At 36.4% G+C, this 24,651-nt stretch overlaps 1 pseudogene; it reads left to right on the forward strand.

The window, feature by feature from the left end:
- Positions 1-5,464: 5,464 nt before the first annotated feature.
- LOC111895320 (lipoamide acyltransferase component of branched-chain alpha-keto acid dehydrogenase complex, mitochondrial-like) lies at positions 5,465-21,291 on the forward strand (annotated as a pseudogene).
- Positions 21,292-24,651: the final 3,360 nt, after the last annotated feature.

The raw sequence follows: 24,651 nt of genomic DNA on the forward strand, positions 1-24,651 counted from the left end.
TAAACTTCACAGAAAAATGTTTGTAACTTATCAATATTAAATTTAGACACAATATTGACATAATTCTATTATAGAAGTAAGTATACTAGTGTTAGATTTCGATTAGAGACTCACTAGCGTATACTATTATTCTAGGAATCGGTAGTGGAACGTAGTTGAAGGCACCATTTGCATCACCTCAATGCATTGTGAGTAGTCACGACTCACCTATTTTCTATTTTTTTTAAATGTTTTGGGGTGGAAAAGCATGTCCTAAACTATTTATGTTCATTGTATTTATTTGACTCGTATAAACTTGGTTGCTATATTTTGCGTATTGTGAGTATTCACAGCCCCTATTTTATGTTTTAATGTTTTGCGGTCGAAACCATGCTAAAATTTCTATGAACATTATTTTATGAGCTTGTGTTATGAACTTGATGATGTGAACTTTGGTGTATGACCTTTTTATTATGAACTTGTACTATGAATTTGGTGTTATGAACTTCTATGTTAAGTCCCCGGAGAACCAGTACAACCAATTAACTCATATTCAAGCCGATGGTCTTATGAATAGCGCTATTTGGGGTCGACAGCCCCCACTCGCCTGGAACCGCGAGTGCATATTTCCATGAACTGACATCATGGAACCATGGACATGATGGAATGAGGGCAAGAACAGTAATTAGGCTTGGGTTGTGAACTCATAAATGGAAACTTGATGCAGATACGAATCTTATATCATATTTTAGTAACAAAACTTTTATACTTATTTTAGAAATAAAACTTATATACTTATTTTAGCAATGAATCTTGTATACTTATTTTAGCAACGAAACTTTTATGCTTATTATAGCAACGAACTTTATTTCTCATTATAGCAACATACTTTTATTACTGGAAACTTATATACTTGCTTTAGCAATGAAATTGTTTGCTCCTTTTAAAAACGAACTTGTTTGCTCATTGTAGCAATGAAACTTGTTTACTCGTTTTGGTAACGAACTTTATTTCCCATGAGAATATGAACGTTGCATCTCATTTTGGCAACATACATTATCTCTCATGATGACAACGAACTTTGTTTATGCAAACTTATTTACTTATTTTGGCAATATATTTTTATTCGTGGAAACTTTTATCAAAATTTTGATTTCGATTTATGAAACCAATATTTTTTTAAATATGTGAGTACTCACCAAGTATTTTTATAATTGAACGCTCGTTTTACATGCTTTTTCAGGAATCATCTAGTAAGAGGCATGTAGAGACATAACACTTGTAGGAGCATTTGCATGTGTTGACTTTTAAATACATTGTAATCTCTTTTAAAAAGTTGGTCAAACTCATTGTAAGTTTGTAATGATTTTTAATACTATGGTTGGTGTTGTCTTTTAACTTTTGCTATGAGACCCTTTGTAGTGCCACGCTCGTATTTCCGATTTAGCTGGGTGTGACATTTTTTCATAAAACGACTTACCAAACCTACATAATATGAGATATCCGGACGGGTGTGTGAGAGGTATCTCAGACCACCAACAATGCTCCTTTACTTCGTGGGATCAACGGGTTCTCCTTCTTTATCCTTTGTTAACTCCAACCTTGGTTCCATAGGATATCTACATGGGTTACAATCATGCATACCAGCTTTTTCAAGCACTTTGTTTGCATAAGAGGTTTGCACTAATGTAATTCCCCCTTCATATTGACTTACCTCTATGCCCAGGTAGTATGTCAACTATGACAACCGGCAAGCTTTTGGTCTAGTCGAGGTCAACAAGTCAATTTGGTAAGCTCAACTAGTGATATATGTTAGGAATTTCTTCATGTTTACTAATGTACAACTATAAATCCTACTGTAAAGTAACACTTGAAAGTCCCAAATGTTCAAAATTTAAGACCCTAAACAGATTTAGGGAAGTAACAGCTCTATGAAGTACTATTAAGTACCCTTCGGGGGTGTATAGCACTAAAATTGGGATGTAAATAAGTATACGGCCTTTGAGCTACAAAGAAAAATACAAATAAAGGCCCCCGACAAAGTCTCTCTCAATCTCTCCTACTATATATATATATATATATATATATATATATATATATCCCAAATCTCTCCAAGTATGTGAAATCTCTCCCAAATCTCTCCAAGTATGTGAAATCTCTCCCAATTCTCTCCAAGTATGTGAAATCTCTCCTAAATCTCTCCAAGTATGTGAAATCTCTCCCAAATCTCTCTATGTACCTTCCTCAGTTGAAAACTGCCCAAAACCGAAGGAGAAAACCCAAAAGGACCCTCTTAGTCCGGAACCCTCTTGGTCCTAAGCCTCTTGTCCGGTATGCCTTCTAAGGAGCCAAGAGGAAGCACAATCTCGGAACCCTCCCATAGCTTCGGAACCTTCGGAAATGGCTCCGAAATTGAGGTGCTCCGGAAGGACCTTGTACTGGAGAATTTCGCATCTCGGAATACCTTGGTCTGGACAATCTCGCAGCTCTGGAAGCTTCTTGCCTCGCCTCGCTTCGGAAACCCCTGGCCGGACCGGACTTCGCCTCCTGACTTTGGAAATCCGAGAAGATGCTCTGGGATTTAGTAGATGACTCCGAAAATTGCTTAATGGCTCCGGAACCTTTCCTGAACACTTCGGACCCTCGCAGGAACATAATTCCACTCCGGATTTTTGTCATTTTCGGACTTTTTCATCATTTTAAGGCATTTTGACGTTGGAAATCACACCAAACTCAAAATTTTCATATTTTAGACCCCTTAAGCCCCTATTTTATGCCAAAATTAATTATTTTAAACATATTTATATAAAATAAAACCCAAGATTTTTAGAAGATAAAGGGGTTTGACTTTATGATGTGATGCAAATTCCTCATTTCCCATGCAAATCCCAGTTAAACACAAAAATACCCATGAATATAAGCCTTGTACACCAGTCCTCCATGCAAGTGTCAAGTAACCTTTTATCCTTCCCACTTAGAATACATGAACTCCTTCTTTTCCCCTTATTCCACTCCTCACTTTCACATTAAGAAAACTCCTAAGAATACTCTCAACTCCTTCAAGCTCCAAGTTCATCTCTTCAAGGAAAATTTCCAGATTTCTTTTTGCAACTATTTTATCTTCTTTGGATAATAATTCTCCTCGTTATTTCTAAGCTTCCACTATATTTACTCATAAATATTTTCTTAGAATATTCTAAGAATTCAAAGGATCTTCCATGTTTTGGAGCTTGGAAACTTCTTCTCGTCCCTTCAAAACACACAGCAAGCTAAATCAAGGTGAGCTTCATACCCCACCTTTTTCTAATTTTTTATTGTTTTTGGGGGAGAATACAAGTCAAATCTTGTCTAAATCCTTGGATAATTGCATGTATTTGTATGTTTAGTAGGTGTGTTGAAATAATATTTTTCTATTATAAATTTTCATGAACATGAGTTTCACAGATCTTATGAAAATATGAAAAATGTTTACCAAACCACCACATAGAGAATACTTTGTGTACAAGAAGGGCCTCCTAAGGTTTTTGGATGTGTCCATTTATACCCCTTTATTTCATATCTCCACATCTAGAGATAAAAAGGTGTTAAAATAGATTTATAAGTTGACACTATTGTTAGGATCTTCAAAGTTTGGAACTTTATGCCCTATAAATGATTTCTTGCAAACTATTAGGGAGTATTTCATAAATATTTGATATTAGTATTTGCGGCAAGAAAATATACAAATTGATCCTTTATGACAGAAAAATTTGCATGCCATAAAGCTGCTGTCATAACTTCACACAAGTCATAGTTTTACACAAATCATAACTTGACGCATTCCGACAAATGGGGCCTCACTTAGTAATTTATAAAGGAAACAGCCACTTTGTCGACTTCACTAATAATGGTTCGGTTGATAAATATACAAAGCGGATTATTTTTAACAAACGACACGAAACGAAACTAAACGAAATATCAAGTCAACGACCATAACTATTATTATTTATTTAGTAAATAATGGTTTTCATGATTTGCTCAAAAGTCGGTTGGTATTCTAGTAAGACAAATCTTCACAGTACATTTATTTATATAATAGTGTATGCCTAAAGTCCTGTAAGAGTTATAACGAGAGTCTCCTAGAGGGGGAACATGAATTTATGTATAGATTTGTACAAGGTTGACATCCCCACTACAAGAAAAACATCCTTTTACGACGTGCAAATGCGTGTCAAGGAAGGCCCTGTCATAACGAGAGACGACATGCTTTTGTGCGTCATCTATAGACGACGCGCATTTATGACATGCAACGCATATCATTAAAGCCGTTGTCAAGAAAGACCATGTCATAAATAAAGATGATACACATTTTTACGTATCGTAATTTTAATTTTTTTCTAAAAAATTATTTATAGATTTACTAATTTTCAAATTAAATTTGCATTTCATGTTTCATTATAGAAAATAAAATACCATATACAAAAAATACAATCCAGTGCACAAAAGTTAATATCATACAATTAATCATTCCAATAGTAGACAAATATATTTGTACATTATTATTAAGAGGTTTTTCCTACCTATATAACCTACTAATACATTGCTATTTCCTTAGTTTGTGTACATTGTTATAAGCAAGTGTGTATTGAAGCACCTTCCATGCAGTAGTACCCCATTGACCAATGCTAGTATCAGAACATAAGGCACCTTTCTGCACAAAAAACAACAATCAGTCAACAAAGAGTCAATATTCTTTAAAATACTATATGAACGTTCTCAAGTGATGCACATAGACCAAGAATACCCTGAATTACAATTTACAATTTACAACAAAAACAAGAACTAATTGAGTGCACCTAGAAGAATAAAATGCTAGGTCAACCTAGCTAAGTATTGAATCCATATGTAATGAATACAATCACAAATGCAAGTGATTAATGTCATTAATGGCATAATTTGTTGCCCTTGTCTTACCTTTATTAGCATCATATATCTCGTATCATTTCACCCCCAAAATCAACAAATTCAAATATCCATGATTTGGACCTAAGAACATGGGAATACAAAGATACAAATAATATTTAATAACATTGTCCCAAATAGAAACACTAAGAGATGGTAATAGAAGAGAGCGAAAAATGCTATAATATCTCACGAGGGATGTCTTTCTTCCAACATGTCTTTGTTGTTCAACTTGTAACTTATTGGTATGCGCATAATGATTGCTTTCTACCATAACAAACAACATTCATCATGTAAACGATATTTAAAAAAAACACACAAACATTTCATTCCATGATGATTTATTTATAATTACCTTGCCATGTTGAGTGTTGGTAACTTGTAATTTTTGTGTTATTGGACCGTTACCATTTGCAAGAAGAGAGTTACTGCTAGCAGGTTCCAAATGCAACAGAAGAATTTAAAAATAACTTTTTTTTACCAAAATTTAATATAAAATAATAAATAAATAAACATACTCGGTGGTGGAGAGGTAGGACCAAATATGTCTAATAAATCCATCATAGGTGAAGATGATGAAAGGTTGCCTAATGGAGTAACTGAAGTTTTATTATTATTATTATTATTATCTTTATTTATTGATAATATATCATCATGTGGTGTACATGAACCATTTTGATGAGTAGCTGAATAAACATACCTCTGGGTTCCGGGTTTCAGGTCAAATTAAAAAGATTGCACCAACCCGTGACCCAACAATAGTCAAATTACGTCTTTGATAAATCTCCATGTATATTACACTAAGTCAAATTAGGTCATACATCAGAAACTAAGACAACAGTTGTAATTTTGAGTAACTTTTACATGTTTCTATGTGAACAAGGGTGCATTCCATTAAATTAGTGGTATTTCATCTAAATCTCGATAAAACTTCATACAATTATCATAAAAGGCAATGATTTGGTTGTACTTAATTATGTAGTTGAACAAAATGTACAATGTTAAGGGGCACTACTTTTCAAGTAATGCAGTTGTGACAAGCCGAAGTTTGTAGCATCGCCGAAACCCGTTTCCACCTATAAATTCGTCTTTTTCAAATCATTTCCGTTTACGTTTTTAAAATTAAGTCATTTATTCTGAGACTTCTATTATGACTTAATTAGTATCCAAACCCATTAGAAACTCAAGAAAACATCCCAATATGATAATTTGATGAATTTTAGAATTTTCCCCGCCGGGTTACAACAGCTTAATCGGGTGCGACCAAAAGCCCCATTTAACGTCGGTATCGGGTAGAATTTCACCGTGTCCATAACTTAAGACCTATTTAAAGCTCAAAAGACTTCATTTGAAGCTTCTCCTCTCTCTCACTACTCTCTCTCTCTCTCTCTAACCTCTCTCCTCAAACTCAAGAATTAGGTCCAAAATCATCAAATTTAAGCTCCAAATCACCAAGGAACCTTATGCGTTATCAAGCCCAGAACCGACACTTAGCTTCCAATCCGACACGTTTCTCGACCGGTGAGTTCATACCCTTACCTTTTTTTTTAATATTTTTCAAATGTTTCAGGGGGGAATACAAGCAAAAGTACAAGGAAATCTTGTACTCAAACTTATCATTTTCAGTTCAAATATCTATATTCTGTATGTTTTTAATATCGAAAACTATGTTAATCAAATAGTTCGAAATACGAAGTTAGCTTTCAGACTAATCATAGATATCTTGCTAAAGTGTTACAATCTAAATTATTTTCATAATCTACGAATAATTCATACTAATCATCAATTAGAATGAATACGAATACGAAAATCCAATTAGGAACAGAACGAATACGAAACTACAACTAGGAACAAAATGAATACGAAAGTATAACTAGGAATAGAACGAATAGGAATACTAAAGTAATAATGCGAAGGTAATAACATGAATACGAATATGAATGCGAATACGAATACGAATACGAATAGAATTACGAATAGGACTAGGAATACGAATACGAATGCGAATACGAATACGAATACGAATAGGATTAGGAGTAGGAGTAGGAATACGAATACGAATGCAAATACGAATACGAATAGGACTACAAATATAAATACGAATACAAATATAAAAATAAAAATACGAATATGAATATGATTAAGAATAAGAATACGAATATGAAGGCACACATCTAGGTACATTCAAGTGTAAAATAATTAGGATATCATAATATCTAGCTAATATAATAAGTATGATAGACAATCAAACGTTACAATTGGGATTCAATAACTAAACTTACTTTTAGGAAAATATAGGATTTTCCTGGGATAACAATTGTTCATAACTAGAATTGTGTAATAAAACAGTTAATCAAACTTTACATATAAGAAAATATAGGATTTTCTTGGATAACAATCTTTTCGGAAAACCAAAGGAACTTGTACATTTTCAGAAAACAAACATCTTATGAACTCACCAGCTTTATGATGATTTTCAAACTGCTTGTATTCTCAGGTCCATTTTAGACAGGTACCCAACGATCCTTTTTAGAGAAGACGGTGCGTACAGAAAACTCGTCTCTACTTTTGTCTATATATATATATATATATATATATATATATATATATATATATATATATATATACACATATGTATCATAACTTGTAACACTTTACTTTTGAACAGATGTAAATTCTAATATATAATGTAATGGTTGTTTACTTGCTTACTATGTACATTGGATTTCATACTCAACGTGGAGTCCGCTCCGGAAATGTTTCCGCCTTCGGTTTTCGGGGTGTGACAAATTGGTATCAGAGCCCTTGTTTATAGTGAACTAAATATACCAGACCTTGCATGGTATCAAACTATAAACACTAAGGGGCCTAAGTGCTCTGAACTAAAAGTATACCTCAAATATAAGTATTATCAAAAGTATACTAGTATACCCAACCGTGGAAATCCGTAACTACAAGTAGAACGAAACATAAGTAAATGGGTGTTGTACATTGCGGTTTAACCTGGCCAGTTATGTAGTCATGTCTAGGATCAATATAGCCTGGCCAACTATATTCATTCGAGACACGACCAACATGTGATTGGGAGTGACTGTGGTGTGCGGCATGCCTAAAACTTACCCAATACCCAAACAATGAGCCGTGCGGCATGCCTAAAACTTACCCAATACCCAAACAATTCCGTTATAGAAATCCTCATTCCAGCATTGCTCCCCAATCATTCCTTTTGCGATAATTTATCTGCTTTGATAACTCTTTCCTGCTATATCACTTAATAGAAATTCGATATCTATCATAATGAGATATCCCTTGTATCATATCTCTTGATTCAATTCAGAGGACTTACCATCCTCTTTTTCCTGATCTTTATAGATCAAGATGCCTCCAAAAAAGACACCCAACTCAAAGACCAACAACCCTCCACCACCACCTTCTCCTCAAATCGATCTGGTAACACTTCAGGTAGCCATTACTGTCGCAGTGACAGCCGCTATGTCACAAATGAACCCTGGTAATCCAGGAGGTGGTTCCCAGCCCCGAAACCAAGAAAGTAGCCAAGGACACAAAAAGGAGTGTTCCTGTAAGGACTTTATGAGTCTGAAACCTGCGTTCTTCAATGGCACAGGAGGTGTCATTGCTCTAACTAGGTGGTTAGAGAAAATTGAATCTATCTTCGAGATCTGTGCTTGTACAAAATCCGACAAGGTAAAATTTGCCGCCTGCACTCTCACCGATAAAGCTCTGAATTGGTGGAACGGTCGAGTCAAATCCCTAACTCTACCTGTAGCCAATGCTATGGGTTGGGAAGTTATGAAAGAACTTTTGCGCGCGGAGTATTGCCCTCGGGGTGAAATTCAGAAGCTAGAGCATGAACTCTGGAACCTGAAGATGAAAGGTTCAAATATTGCCGCTTACACTTCAAGGTTTGACGACTTGGCGCTTCTTTGTCCAAGGATGGTTACCCCGGGAAGTAAGAAGATTGAGAGGTTTATCTGGGGGTTGACTCAACCAACCAAAGGGAACGTTTTAGCTGCGAAGCCGGATACATACGACAGCGCCAAATGCCTAGCGCAAATCTTGATCGACCATAGTGAGGATGTAGAAGAAGCAGCCACCACTCTTGAGCCGACAAAAAGAAGTGGTGAGAGAAGATAGTTTTGGGAGGCGGGGGAGAAATGTCAGCCTTCATAGGAGTTCTTGAAGAAACAACAGATGGTGGCAGTCCATGCTGCCACTACCCCTGCTGTTGTATCTGTCATCGGTTCCTCAGCCCAAGCACCTATCAACGGATGTGCCGGTATTCTCCCGTGGTGTAACCAGTGCAGTTACTACCACCGCATCCCCGGTCCTTGTCGTGTGAAATTTTGCAAAAATTGTGGCCAAGAGGGTCACCTTGCGCGAAGTTGCAGAACACCAACAAATCAAGCTTCCGGAGCGGGCATCAGCCAGGCCTGTTATGGTTGCGGTAAAATCGGGCATTATAAGAGAGACTGCCCCAATGCAGCAACAACTGGCAACACTGGAAGAGTCCTAGCTATAGGACAAGGTGAGACAGTGGCCGATCCCACCGTTACCTCAGGTATATTCCTCTTCGAAAACCCTTCTGCATGCAATCCTTTTTCAATTCTAGTCCTGAAAAATAAACTAGTAGCTATTCATTCGAACCTCTTCATAAACATAGTCCTTAATTAGTAACCGAAACGTCCACCATCAAGGTAGCCAACAATGAGAAAGAAGCCGTGTTACATTCTGAAGCGTGTATCCCAAGGAACATAGAACTTTTCGAAATCCTCATTAGGATTGATTCCGTAGCCTACAAACTCCGACTACCCTCAGGACTTAGCAGCATCCATCCGGTATCCCACGTCTCTGTCCTTAAGGAGTATCTACCCGATGAAACCCTAGTAATTCCTTCGATAAGACCGAAATCAACGAAAGTCTTGTGACAACCCGAAGTTGTCCATCGCCGAAACCCATTTCGTCCATAAAACCCGTCTATAGCGGTTCGTTCCAATTCCGTTTTTGGGCTGAGTTATTTAAACTTATAAGATGTTTTAATCTTATGAGTGCTCAAATCCATTAGAAACTCATGAAAATGTCCCAAAATCATTAAATTGAAAATTTCCAAAATCTATCCCGCCGGATTGCGATAACTTAATCGGGTGTGACCAAAAGCCCCGTTTAATGTCGGTATCGGGTAAAATTCCTCCGTGTCCAAATCTTGGAAACTATTTAAAGGGGATTAAGCTTCCATTTGAAGCTTTTGCTCTTTCTCCCTCTACTCTTTCTCTAACCTCTCTCCTCTAACTAATATTAAGGTCCAAAAACATCAAGTTCAAGCCCCAAATCTTCAAGGTAACCACCCAAACTCCTAGTATATCATCCTTAGCCTTCAAATTCGTGATTTATCTATGATTTAGGACCTTGTTCCTGTGTTTACGGCCCTGGAACATGCTTGGGCCGTAAACACACATAAAGGGGGTTTTTATGCCTTAAAACACTTCCAAAACACCATTGAGGCTTAGATATGGCTTATAGAATTATGGACTTCGACTTGGAACCCCTTGAACATCAATTTAGAGGAGTAAACATGAGTTTACTGCCTAAGATCATGCTTGGGCCGTAAAATCATTAACATGGAGAATAAACTCCTTCTAAGCTGTTAAATTGCCACTTACACACCTCCTAAGCCTTGAACAAAAATCTAGAAGCAATCACAAACGAATTAGGAGCCTAAAACATGAGGAAAACAACCCCCCCTAAGGAGTTCACGGCCAAAATATGGAGTCTTGGGCCGTAAACTCGTAAAACTATGTCAAATGGTGCCCAAATTTTACCCCTAGACTTGAAAATAGCTTCTAATCACATGTGATTGATTTAGGACTACCAAAACATCAAAGATTTAGTGTGAGGGGAGTTTACGGCCGTAAACTCCAAGTTTACTGCTGTAAACTCCAATAAATGGTCCATATGTGAGATAAATCCTTTTCAATGCCTTAGATGTGATCCTAGCTAATTTATCCAATTGATTCAAAGCCATTTTGCACCAGAGAACACCCCACCATGAGTTTACGGCCGTAAACTCATGGGGAATGGGACTTTAGGGCCGAAAACTCTTGTGTGAGTTTACTCTTGAAGAGTAAACTCCATATCCAAGCATTATATGTCCTTAAATGCCACCCGGGTCCCTCCAAACGCTTGTAACGGACTGTTTTCGCGATTAGAAGTGTTTGTCCCTAACTAATAAATAATTCCAGTTCTAATTAGATACAAATGTGTATCTTTTCATAACACATAGGAATCCTGTGCGTTTGCAAACCCAGAACTGACGTTTAGGATCCAAACCGACGCTTTCCTCAACCGGTGAGGTCATACCCCTACCCTTTTTCAAATGTTTTCAGGGGGAATACAAGCAAAAGTACAAGGAAATCTTGTACTTCAACTTATTATTTTCTATTCAAATGTTTCATATTTTGTATACTTTTAATACCGAAAATCATACTAACCATTTGTTCGAATTGCAGATTCAATTGTCAAACTAAATGTAGATGCCTTTAATAGCTGTTATAATCTAAGTTTCATATGATGTTTTGTATAAGGAATCATACTAATCATCAACTAAGATTAATACTAATAGAATAGTACGAATACGAATACGAATATGAATACGAATGCGAATACGAATACGAATACGAATACGAATAGGAATACGATTAGGAATAGAATAGATATATGAATACGAATACGAATACGAATAGGTATACGAATACGAATATGAAATAACGCCTTTGGATGATGCCAAGACTTCGAATATACAACTAGTGTACCCCTTGGGTGTCACCAGAATTTCGAAATTAATTTGACAGTACGCCTCTGGACATCGACTGAGTTTCGAATACATACGCCTTAGGATGTCGACAGAGCTTCGAAAATACGTCTAAGGTACTCTTTTGGAAATCACCAGAACTTCAAAAATACTATTAATGTACGCTTCTTAGTGAATCCAAATATTCGAAAATACCACTAAGTATAGTAGATAACCAACAACCGAATGTAGGAAACTAAGATATCAGAATACTTAACTAATACTATAAGTATGGTAGTTACTAGTACATCGAAATCTATACTACTAATTAAGTATCAAATGGACAACTAAACACTTAGGAAATATATGGGATTTTCCTGGAATAACGTAACAACTCGTAAACGAATTAAGTAACGAAACGATAACTAAACTGTTTTTACATAAGAAAATATGGTATTTTCTTGGATAACAACTTTTTCAGAAACCAAAAAGGAAACTCATTCTTTTCAAAACTAAATCGCTTATGAACTCACCAGCTTTATGCTGATTTTCAAAATGTTTGTATTCTCAGGTCAGCATTAGACAGGTACACCGCCACCTTTTGGAGAAGACGGAGCGTTAGAAGACTCGTCTTTGTTTTTGTTCATATGATATATGTATATAACACATGTATAAATTTTTCTTTCAAACTGATGTAAACAATTCTATGTAATGTAATGTTTTGTGTTTACTATTTTACTATGTACATTGGATTTGATACTCAACATGGAGTCCGCCCTGGAAATGTTTCCGCCTTCGGTTTTTGGGGTGTGACAGACTGGTATCAGAGTCCTTGTTTATAGTGAACCAGTATACCAAAGCTTGCATGGTATAAGACTATAAACATTAAGGGGCCTAAGTGCTCTGAACTAAAAGTATACTTCAAGGTATAATTATTTTCAAAAGTATACAAGTATACTTAACCACCGAAATCCGTAACTACAAGTAGAACAAAACATAAGTAAATGGGTGTTGTACGCTGCAGTTAAACTCGGGTAGTTATGTAGTCGTGTCTAGGATCAATATAGCCTGGCCAACTATATTCATTTGAGACATGACCAACATGTGCTTGGGAGTGACTGTGGTGTGCGGCATGCCTAAAACTTACCCAATACCTAAATAATGAGCCGTCGTTGTAGCGAGACATGAAATACTATGGGAGTATTTCTCGAGCCGAATCTGTTATAGAAATCCACATCCCAGCGTTGCTCCTCAATCATTCCTTTAGCGATAGTTTATCTGTTTTGATAATTCATTCCTGCTTTATCGCTTAATAGAATTCTATGTATGTCATAAAGAGATATCCCTTGTTTCATATCTCTTGATTTAATTCGGAGGACTTACCATCCTCTCTTTCCTGATCCTATTAGATCAAGATGCCTCCAAGAAAGAGACCCAGCTCAAAGACCAACAACCCTCCTCCGCCACCACCTTCTCTTCAAATCGATCTGGTAACCCTTCAGACAATTTTTACTGCCACATTGACAACAGCCATGTCACAAATGAACCCCGGTAGTTCAGGAGGTGGTCCCCAGCCTCAAAACCAGGAAGGTAGCCAGGGACACCGAAAGGAGTGTTCCTATAAAGACTTTATGAACGCGAAACCCACATTCTTCGATGGCACAGGAGGTGTCAATCCCTAACTCTACCTGTAGCTAATCCTATGGGTTGGGAAGTTATGAAGGAAATTCTACATGCAGAGTATTGCCCTCGGGGTGAAATTTAGAAGCTGAAGAATAAACTCTAGAACCTGAAGATGAAGGGTTCCGATATCGCCGCCTACACATCCAGATTTGATGACTTAGCACTTCTCTGTCCAGGATCGGTTACCCCAGAGAGCAAAAAGATTAAGAGGTTTATCTGGGGGTTGACCCAGCCAACCAGAGGGAACATTTTAGCTGCGAAGCTGGATACCTATGACAGTGCCAAATGTCTAGCGCAAACCCTATCGACCATAATGATGAACAAGAAGAAGCAGCTACCACTCCTCAGCCAACAAAGAAGAGTGGCGAGAAAAGAAAGTTTTGGAAAAAAAAGAAGAAGAGTCAGTCTTCCCCGGAGCTCTCGAAGAAACAGCACATAGTGGCAGTCCACGCTGCCACTACCCCCGTTGCTGTTTTTGTTGTCGGTTCCTCAGCCCAAGGACCTATCACTGGGTATGTCGGTATCCTCCCGTGGTGTAACCAGTGCAGTTACCACCATCGTATCCCTGGCCCTTGTCGTGCAAAGTTTTGTAAAAGCTGTGGCCAGGAAGGTCACCTCACGCGAAGCTGCAGAGCACCAACCCAATCAACTAGTCGAGCTTCTAGAGCTGGTATCGGTCAGACCTATTATAGTTGTGGAGAAGTTGGACATTACAAGTGAAACTGCCCTAAGGCAGTAACATCTGGCAACATTGGGAGAGCCTTAACTATGGGACAAGAAAGGACAACCGTCGACCCCATCGTTGCCACAGGTATATTTCCTCTCGGTGAATTCTATGCCTGTGATCCTTTTCGATTCTAATGCTAAAAGAAATTTGCTAACTATCCATTCAAACACCTTTTTAAACTTAGTCCTTCGCTAATAATCGAAAACGTGTACCGTCGAGTTGGTTTGCAAGTGAGAAGAGAATGCTAACGTCATACCCATAGATCGTATCCTCAATCCGGACGATCATTCTGTTCCATTCGATTAAATGGCAAACTCTTGATGAAAGGTTTTGATGCAATCATTGGCATGGAGTGACTGAGTGTCATTCATGCTGTTATTCTTAGGTCGTCCGTCTAAATCTTCCCTCTGACCCGATTCTCATGATCTTCGACATCAAACTTGAATCCAACCTTCGCATCAATTCGTGCATCAAGGCTTAAAAAGTTTCACATGCCTTCCTCGTACGTGTGGTCATCGGGAAATGGGAGGTCTACAACTTTTTCCTTAATGTCTTTCCCGAAAATTTCCCTAGAATTCTTTCCGAACGTCTAGTCAAGTTTCGCATCGACCTAATCCCTGGAACTACCTCGTAGCCAGACCTCCGTGAGGATGATGTATCCAAGATAACGACCAAGGCCTGATATGATCACTACAAGTTAGTAGTGGTGCCTTTCGGTCAAACCATTTTCCCTGGTCATGTAGATAAGCAAAGCAGTCATATCCGTGGACCTTTCCAAAAACTAAGGCAATAAGGAATTAGTCGGCACCAGAGATACCCATAGAAACCCGTCAATTCTTGGGTCCCGCCGATTATTATCGCAAACCCGCCCAGAAATTTCTTCTAGAACCATCAGACCCTTAGCCACTCCGCTACATGAAGGTGTACCTTCGTGTTGGAGCTTGTGTCCTGTTGAAGGCCTTATCCCCGAAGAGAAAGATATGCCTTGGGAAGCACGAAATACTTCTCCCGTGATACACCAGACTTTTCGAAATCCCTGCCAGAATCAGAACCATGAACTACAGACTTCGACTATCTCAAGGGCATAACACTATCCATTCTGTCGTCCACATCTCGAATCCTTAGAAACGCCTACAAAACGATACCTTAGTAATTCCTTTGATGACACCGAAGCCAACAAAAGTTTGAGCCTCCATGGAAGAACAAATTGAGATCAATGATGGAGAGATCAAATGTACGAAACTAAACCGTATCCCGATAGTGAGGGTTCGCTGGAATGTCAAGCGGAGACCCGATTCCACATGGGAGCGTGAAGAGCCGAAGCAATAGATTCATCCACATCTCTTTTCATTTCATGATCTGTATCTTAATCTTTGAATTTCGGGACGAAATTCCCTCTAACGGGGGGACAATGTGACAACCCGAAGTTGTCCATCGCCGAAACCCATTTCGTCCATAAAACCCATCTATAGCGGTTTGTTCCAATTCCGTTTTTGGGCTAAGTTATTTAAACTTATAAGTTGTTTTAATCTTATGAGTGCTCAAATCCCTTAGAAACTCATGAAAATGGCCCAAAATCATTAAATTGAAAATTTCCAAATTCTATCCCACCGGATTGCGATAACTTAATCGGGTGCGACCAAAAGCCCCGTTTAATGTCGGTATCAGGTAAAATTCCTCCGTGTACAAATCTTGGAAACTATTTAAAGGGGATTAAGCTTCCATTTGAAGCTTTTGCTCACTCTCTCTACTCTTTCTCTAACCTCTCTCCTCTAACTCAAGATTAAGGCCCAAGAACATCAAATTCAAGCCCCTTCAAGGTAACCACCCAAACGCCTAGTATATCATCCTTAGCCTTCAAATTCGTGATTTATATATGATTTAGGACCTTGTTCATGTGTTTATGGCCCTGGAACATGCTTGGGCCGTAAACACACATAAAGGGGGTTTTATGCCTTAAAACCCTTCCAAAACACCATTGAGGCTTAGATATGGCTTATAGAATTATGGACTTGGAATTGGAACCCCTTGAACATCAATTTAGAGGAGTAAATATGAGTTTACTACCCAAGATCATGCTTGGGCCGTAAACTCATTAACATTGAGAGTAAACTCCTTCTAAGGTGTTAAATTGCCACTTACAAACCTCCTACGCCTTGAACAAAAATCTAGAAGCAATCAAAAACGAATTAGGAGCCTAACACATGACGAAAACAACCCCATAAGGAGTTCACGGCCAAAAGATGGATTCTTGGGCCGTAAACTCCTAAAACTATGTCAAATGGTGCCTAAATTTTACCCCTAGACTTGAAAAATAGCTTGAAATCACATGTGATTAATTTAGGACTACCAAAACATCAAAGATTTAGTGTGAGGGGAGTTTACGGTCGTAAACTCCATGTTTACTACCGTAAGATCCAATAAATGGTCCATATGTGAGATAAATCCATTTCAATGCCCTAGATGTGATCCTAGCTAATTTATCCAATTGATTCAAAGCTATTTTGCACCATAGAACACCCCGCCATGAGTTTACGGCCGTAAACTCATGGGGAATGGGACTTTAGGGCCGAAAACTCTTGTGTGAGTTTACTCTTGAAGAGTAAACTCCATATCCGAGCCTTATATGTCCTTAAATGCCACCCGGGTACCTCCAAACGCTTGTAACGGAGTGTTTTCGCGATTAGAAGTGTTTGTCCCTAACTAATAAATAATTCAAGTCCTAATTAGATACAAATGTGTATCTTTTCATAATACATAGGAATCTTGTGCGTTTGCAAACCCAGAACTGACGTTTAGGATCCAAACCGACGCTTTCCTCAACCGGTGAGGTCATACCCCTACCCTTTTTCAAATGTTTTCAGGGGGGAAATACAAGCAAAAGTACAAGGAAATCTTGTACTTAAACTTATCACTTTCTGTTCAAATGTTTCATATTTTGTATACTTTTAATACCGAAAATCATACTAACCATTTGTTCGAATTGCAGATTGAATTGTCAAACTAAATGTAGATTCCTTTAATAGATGTTATAATCTAAGTTTCATATTATGTTTTTTATAAGGAATCATACTAATCATAAACTAATATTAATACTAATAGAATAGTACGAATACGAATACGAATGCGAATATGAATACAAATACAAATACGAATACGAATACGATTAGGAATAGAATAGATATACAAATACGAATACGAATACGAATACGAATAGGTATACGAATACGAATACGAAATAACGCCTTTGGATGATGCCAAGACTTCGAATATACAACTAGTGTACCCCTTGGGTGTCACCAGAGTTTCGAAATTAATTTGACAGTATGCCTCTGGACATCGACTGAGTTTCAAATACATACGCCTTAGGATGTCGATAGAGCTTCGAAAATACGTCTAAGGTACTCTTTTGGAAATCACCAGAACTTCGAAAATACTATTAATGTACGCTTCTGAGTGAATCCAAATATTCGATAATACCACTAAGTATAGTAGATAACCAACAACCGAATGTAAGAAACTAAGATATCAGAATACTTAACTAATACTATAAGTATGGTAGTTACTAGTACATCGAAATCTAAACTACTAATTAAGTATCAAATGGACAACTAAACACTTAGGAAAATATGGGCTTTTCCGGGAATAACGTAACAACTCGTAAACAAATTAAGTAACGAAATGATAACTAAACTGTTTTTACATAAGAAAATATGGGATTTTCTTGGATAACAACTTTTTCACAAACCAAAAAGGAAACTCATTCTTTTCAAAACTAAACCGCTTATGAACTCACCAGCTTTATGCTGATTTTCAAAATGCTTGTATTCTCAAGTCAACATTAGACACGTACACGGCCACCTTTTGGAGAAGACGGAGCGTTAGAAGACTTGTCTTTGTTTTTGTTCATATGATATATGTATATAACACATGTATAAATTTTTCTTTCAAACTAATGTAAACAATTCTATGTAATGTAATGTTTTGTGTTTACTGTTTTACTATGTACAGTGGATTTGATACTCAACGTGGAGTCCACCCCGGAAATGTTTCCGCCTTCGGTTTTCGGGGTGTGACAAGTCTGAACCTCATGGTAGAACCAATCGAAATCCTAAATCGAGAGACTAGTGTACGAAACAAACTCATATCCCAATAGTGAAATTCGCCGGAAAGCCACACTAGGACTCGAATTCACTTGAGAGCGCAAAAATCCAACAATATAGAAGTATCCGTATCTCTTTCCAAATCCTTGAGTCACATCTAAAGTTTGAATTTCGGAACGAAATTCCCTCTAACGGGGGGATAATGTGACAACCTGAAGTTCATACCATCGCTGAAACCCGTTTTCGCCTATAAATTCGTCTTTTTCAAATCATTTCCGTTTACGTTTTTAAAATTAAGTCATTTATTCCGAGACTTCTATTATAACTTAATTAGTATCCAAACCCATTAGAAACTCAAGAAACATCCCAATATGATAATTTGATGAATTTTAGAATTTTCCCCGCCGGGTTACGACAACTTAATCGGGTGCGACCGAAAGCCCCGTTTAACGTCGGTATCGTGTAGAATTCCACCGTGTCCATAACTTAAGACCTATTTAAAGCTCAAAAGACTTCATTTGAAGCTTTTCCTCTCTCTCACTACTCTCTCTCTATCTCTAACCTCTCTCCTGAAACTCAAGAATTAGGTCCAAAATCATCAAATTTAAGCTCCAAATCACCAAAGAACCTCGTGCGTTATCAAGCTTAGAACCAACACTTAGCATCCAATCCGACACGTTTCTCAACCGGTGAGTTCATACCCCTACCTTTTTTTAAATATTTTTCAAATGTTTTCAGGGGGGAATACAAGCAAAAGTACAAGGAAATCTTGTACTCAAACTTATCATTTTCAGTTCAAATATCTATATTCTGTATGTTTTTAATATCGAGAACTGTGTTAATAAAATAGTTCGAAATACGAAGTTAGCTTTCAGATTAATCATAGACATCTTGATCAAGTGTTACAATCTAAATTATATATCATAATCTACGAATAATTCATACTAATGATCAATTAGAACGAATGTGAATACGAAAATCCAATTAGGAACAGAACGAATACGAAAGTACAACTAGGAACAAAATGAATACGAAAGTATAACTAGGAATAGAACGAATAGGAATACTAAAGTAATAATGCGAAGGTAATAATAGGAATACGAATACGAATGCGAATACGAATATGAATACGAATACGAATACGAATACGAATACGAATAGAATTAGGAATAGGACTAGGAATACGAATACGAATGCGAATACGAATACGAATACGAATAGGATTAGGATTAGGAGTAGGAATACGAATACGAATGTGAATACGAATACGAATAGGACTACAAATATAAATACAAATACAAATATAAAAATATGAATATAAATATGATTAAGAATAAGAATACGAATATGAAGGCACACATCTAGGTACATTCAAGTGTAACATAATTAGGATATCAGAATATCTAGCTAATATAACAAGTATGACAGACAATCAAACGTTACAATTGGGATTCAATAACTAAACTTACTTTTAGGAAAATATAGGATCTTCTTGGGATAACAATTGTTCATAACCAGAATTGTGTAACAAAACAGTTAATCAAACTTTACATATAAGAAAATATAGGATTTTCTTGGATAACAATCTTTTCGGAAAACAAAAGGGAACTTGTACATTTTCAGAAAACAAACATCTTATGAACTCACCAGCTTTATGCTGATTTTCAAACTGCTTGTATTCTTAGGTCCATTTTAGACAGGTACCCAACGATCCTTTTTGGAGAAGACGGAGCGTACAGAAGACTCGTCTCTACTTTTGTCTATATATATATATATATATATATATATATATATATATATATATATATATATATATATATATATATATACACATATGTATCATCACTTGTAACACTTTACTTTTGAATAGATGTAATTTCTAATATATAATGTAATGGTTGTTTACTTGCTTACTATGTACATTGGATTTGATACTCAACGTGGAGTTCGCCCCGTAAATGTTTCCGCCTTCGGTTTTCGGGGTATGACAGCAGTGGATAGTCAACAAGATGGTGGAATTATAGATGTACCTTTAGCATGAAGTGGTGAAGGTATTGCAGAATGTGAACTCCTCAAATGGTTTGTCCAAGATTCTGCGTGCTCCTGGTGACATTATAAAGGTAAAACACCAGTAGTAGTATTAATAATTTCCATATATTTGTTAAAGTAATTTAGATTTGACTTTGATTTCAGGTTGGAGAAACTCTATTATAGTTGGTGGCTGATGATTCTGTTGTTCCATTTAATTATTTTGAAGCATCAGTAGTTTCTGATGAATCAAAGTCTGATGAACACAAGCTAGAGCTCCGAAAGAGTCATGCAAATGACAATTTATCCACCCCTGCTGTTAGAGGTCTTGCAAAGCAACATGGTATTGATTTAGCTGATGTCACTAGAAGTGGTAAACATGGAAGAATATTGAAAGAAGATGTTCTAAATTATGGTGTAGAAAAAGGAATTATTGATGACAAGCCTACTTTTAATTCTACTTCTATCGAACCCATGTCTGGACCTGAAGAACAAGTTCAAGAGATGGCTGAATCACTTTATCATGATAAGATATTCTCTTTAAGGTATTATTATTATTATATAAACAATAAACAATTTCCTGAATTTGATTGAAGTAAACATGTTATTAAAGTTGTCAACTTCTTTGTTGCTAGGGCTTATCAGCGTGCAATGGTTAAGTCAATGACTTCAGCTGCTAGTGTTCCTCATTTTCATTATTTGGAAGAAATAAACTATGATGGACTTATGAAACTTAAATCAGCTTTCCATAAGAGAATACTGATCCAGATATTAAATTCACCTTCCTTCCCGTGTTAATAAAGTCATTATCCATGGCATTGACCACACATCCATTAGTCAACAACACCTTCAACTTGGAAAATTATGAAGTCACTCTAAAAGGTCTGTATATTCTCCCATTTCACATGTTCTTTTTAGCTTTTTATTTTTCAATTGATTAATCTATCAAGTGGTTTGTTTATTTGTTAATAGGCTCTCACAACACTGGAATTTCCATGGCCACACCTTCTAGCAAATATGGCTGAAATCTTTCAATAAATGGAGCATAAGATATATATAGCCATACAGTAATTATTCAAGAGTCACATGAGTCAACAATATCAATCACATGAGCCAACAACATCAACTATCAAAAGTAATCTCTGTGTCACATATCATATCAGATTCAAATATTGAGGAATATGATGCATAATGGACTAATAAGACTTTATTTACATGTCATGAGGTGAAACTTCTACTTTAGCATCACCAACATCTTGTGTCTCCACCCTTTACCAAAATATAATATAATTACTTATTATATAACAACTTACAACACCATTCATTCTCTACTGTACCAATTGATCAAGGTTTTCAAGTAAGTATGCATACTAGTAAAATGTATTTCTGATAAGGGGAGGGACACATAAAGAAAAGGACACATACCAGTAAAATGTATTTCTGATCAGGGGAGGGATCAAGATATGGCAATATTTTTTTTTAATTTAGTTAATTAAAATTATACCTTCTCTTCAAATCCAATAACCTCAAAAGGCAATAACTTAGAACGCTCATCAGCTGCACTACATTCTAACTGAGCATTTCCATACTCTGTCCTCATAGCCTCAAGTTCCACCTAATCACATAATCAAATAAATAAATGAATAAATCATAGATGGTCTCTCATTTGGATTCCTTAATAGCCTGCTAAAAGAGTACACAAGAAGATATATGGGCACCAGCAGATTGTCCCATTACATAAATCATGTTAATTAAATCTTTGCAAAAATGAATTAAAATCCAATATACATATAAATCAAATCACGCAACATGAAACAATTGGAAAACTAAAATTGCTCTTTAGCTTTAATTTCATAATTAGGATAGTGACAATTTACCTGGGAATACAAATGAAGATGAATATGACAGAAAGAGTGATGAACACGAAGATACAAAGGAAGAATCATCAAACACAGAAGAAAGTTGGACGATCTCGTGAGAAAATCTTACATGCATCTGGTAGGGATCGAAGATGGATTTGGTTATTTCTACGCTTCTTTTTCCTGATTATCGATACATTGTTCTTTTCTTCTCTCCCTTTTACCCTCTGGAAATTGCTTAAAATTTTAGGGCTTCTGCACTTGGAGTTGCTGAAAGCTTGTTAATCACTCACACAAACACACCCTTATTTCTCCATTACCGAACAATCACTAGCCATCATCTCTTTACAACCCCTTGACAACCTTCGAACACCACCTCACACCCTCACCTGCAAATCGGAAAAAAAAAATAATAAGAAGGGAGAAGAAGGGTTGTGATCGAACCAAAGGAAGAAAAAAGGAAAAAGAGGAAGAATAGGCACATCTTTTCTTTCTTCTTTTTTCTTTTTGCTCTCAAACTCTGGCTGTAAATAGGAAAGTGTGAGAGATATTGAGAGAATAAACACAAGAGAGACAGAGGTATTGATTCAGGTACGGTTGAGAGGTAAGAACATATAATCATTTGAAGAAAAAGGAATTTGGATGGGTGAGGGTGGGGACAAGGAAAACTTGTTTCATGTGAGATCCAAAGCACAAAAGCCCTAGTTCTTCCAAGTTTGGGATGGCGTGTCTTTAACGTCTCAGAGGGAGAAAATGGTGGATACAAGAGGAGAGTCGCATAATGTGATCTAGGGTTTACAGAGAAAATGAGAAGCAAAGAGTAAAGGTTATCGGCTGGTGGAGAGGACTAATTCGTCATTCCTTCCCGAACAACAACAACTTGATCAGAGAACGAAACCTGCAACTGAGGTCTAAGGTTTACATGGAAACCCTAAAAGATGGATGAAACGCGGGGTTTTAATTTTTTTGGATTTCATTTCCCCCCTCCCCCCTGCTATTAAAGGGTAAAGGATGGGACGTGCGTTCCATTAAAATTTATAAAGCGACGTACTTAGATGACACACATGTGCCCCCCATGTTTTTTTCGTTTAGACACTAATTTAAGGGTACATAATAATGCATGACCTAAATTCTTCAATTTTTTGAAGATTCGACACTTTTTTAATGTCACTTTCTTTTGTGTAACATAAATCAATGAGTGTCGTGGTTTGCGCGTCGTAAAGGGGTCTTTTTCTTGTAGTGCCCGCACCTTCAGGGCAAATGTCTTAAACAAAACCGACGCCTGAAGAACGTCATAATAGGCACTCTGTCATATTAGTATGGTTATAACGACTCACTAGAATACATCAGAAACGTATTTATACAGATTTCACCTTCGGTTTAAAATCAACTATGTTTTGATTATCACAAAGAGACTTTCTACACAAGTGTTATGTTTTTACCAAAGCTACTATTTTTAAACATCAGAAAATATAGGATTTTCTGGGGAAACGATTTGTACGACTTCGAAAACGATGATTTAAGACACACATGCAACTATACTGGATTTGAAACAAGAACTATGATGTGTGTAAAATGCACTAGTTTTAATTCTACTAACTTAAACACAAAGAAAAACACATGAAAGACAGTATACCTATCGATTAGCAGTTTAGTTTAGGTAAGTAGCGTATCGAACACAGGGAACGGTAAACAATTAAAATAAATGCTAATATTATCTACATAAAACAGGTAATAAAAAGGGATTTTCTCTTGTTTTACAATACTAGAAAATTAAATACTTAACTAACAGATAAACTAAGCAACTAACAACTAAGCAAATAAAAATCAACGAAATTCCATAATAGAGGAGACTTTTGTTTAGGTTTGAATCATTTATTCCTATGGTTGATTTTATGACAAGTACACTGGATTAATTGGCATTGGCTGCCGATTAGTGTGATTAGGTTCACGTTCGCTATTACTAATCCTTAGAAAACATACCAATTCAAGCAGTGGCCAGTTGATTAAACTAATAGATTTCCTAGTTTATTGATTCGGGTTAAGTAAGACTTGTAGTAAGCTAATCAAATATGCTAATTCAATTAACTCCTTGTTGATGGTTTGTCACACAAGCTCACACATTAACTTACCTATTTTCAAGTTAACCCTAGTTTCACGTTCGCTATTCCTAGGCATATAACAATGTTTTCACATAAATCATATGAGATTAGCAACTAAGAGATGTTAATGCAACTTAATTACAGGTTAATTAACATAAAATAGTTATTGTTAACACATAAGGATCTTTAACAAGCTTAACAAAACAAAATCACCAAATTGAATCAATCCAATAATAAAATCAAACGATATTTATAAAATCATCTATCCTAAACAGAAGTTATGAGTTTTTAGCTCATATCTACATCAAATAACAAACTAAAAACATAATCTAATGATTGAAACATGGTTTATGCAAAATATCAAGATAAAAGTAGTGTGTTATTGCCTTTGATCTTCTTTGATATTGACATCTAAGTTGAAATC

Source organism: Lactuca sativa, chromosome 8, assembly GCF_002870075.4.
Source record: "Lactuca sativa cultivar Salinas chromosome 8, Lsat_Salinas_v11, whole genome shotgun sequence".
In the NCBI taxonomy this organism is placed as follows: Eukaryota; Viridiplantae; Streptophyta; class Magnoliopsida; order Asterales; family Asteraceae; genus Lactuca; species Lactuca sativa.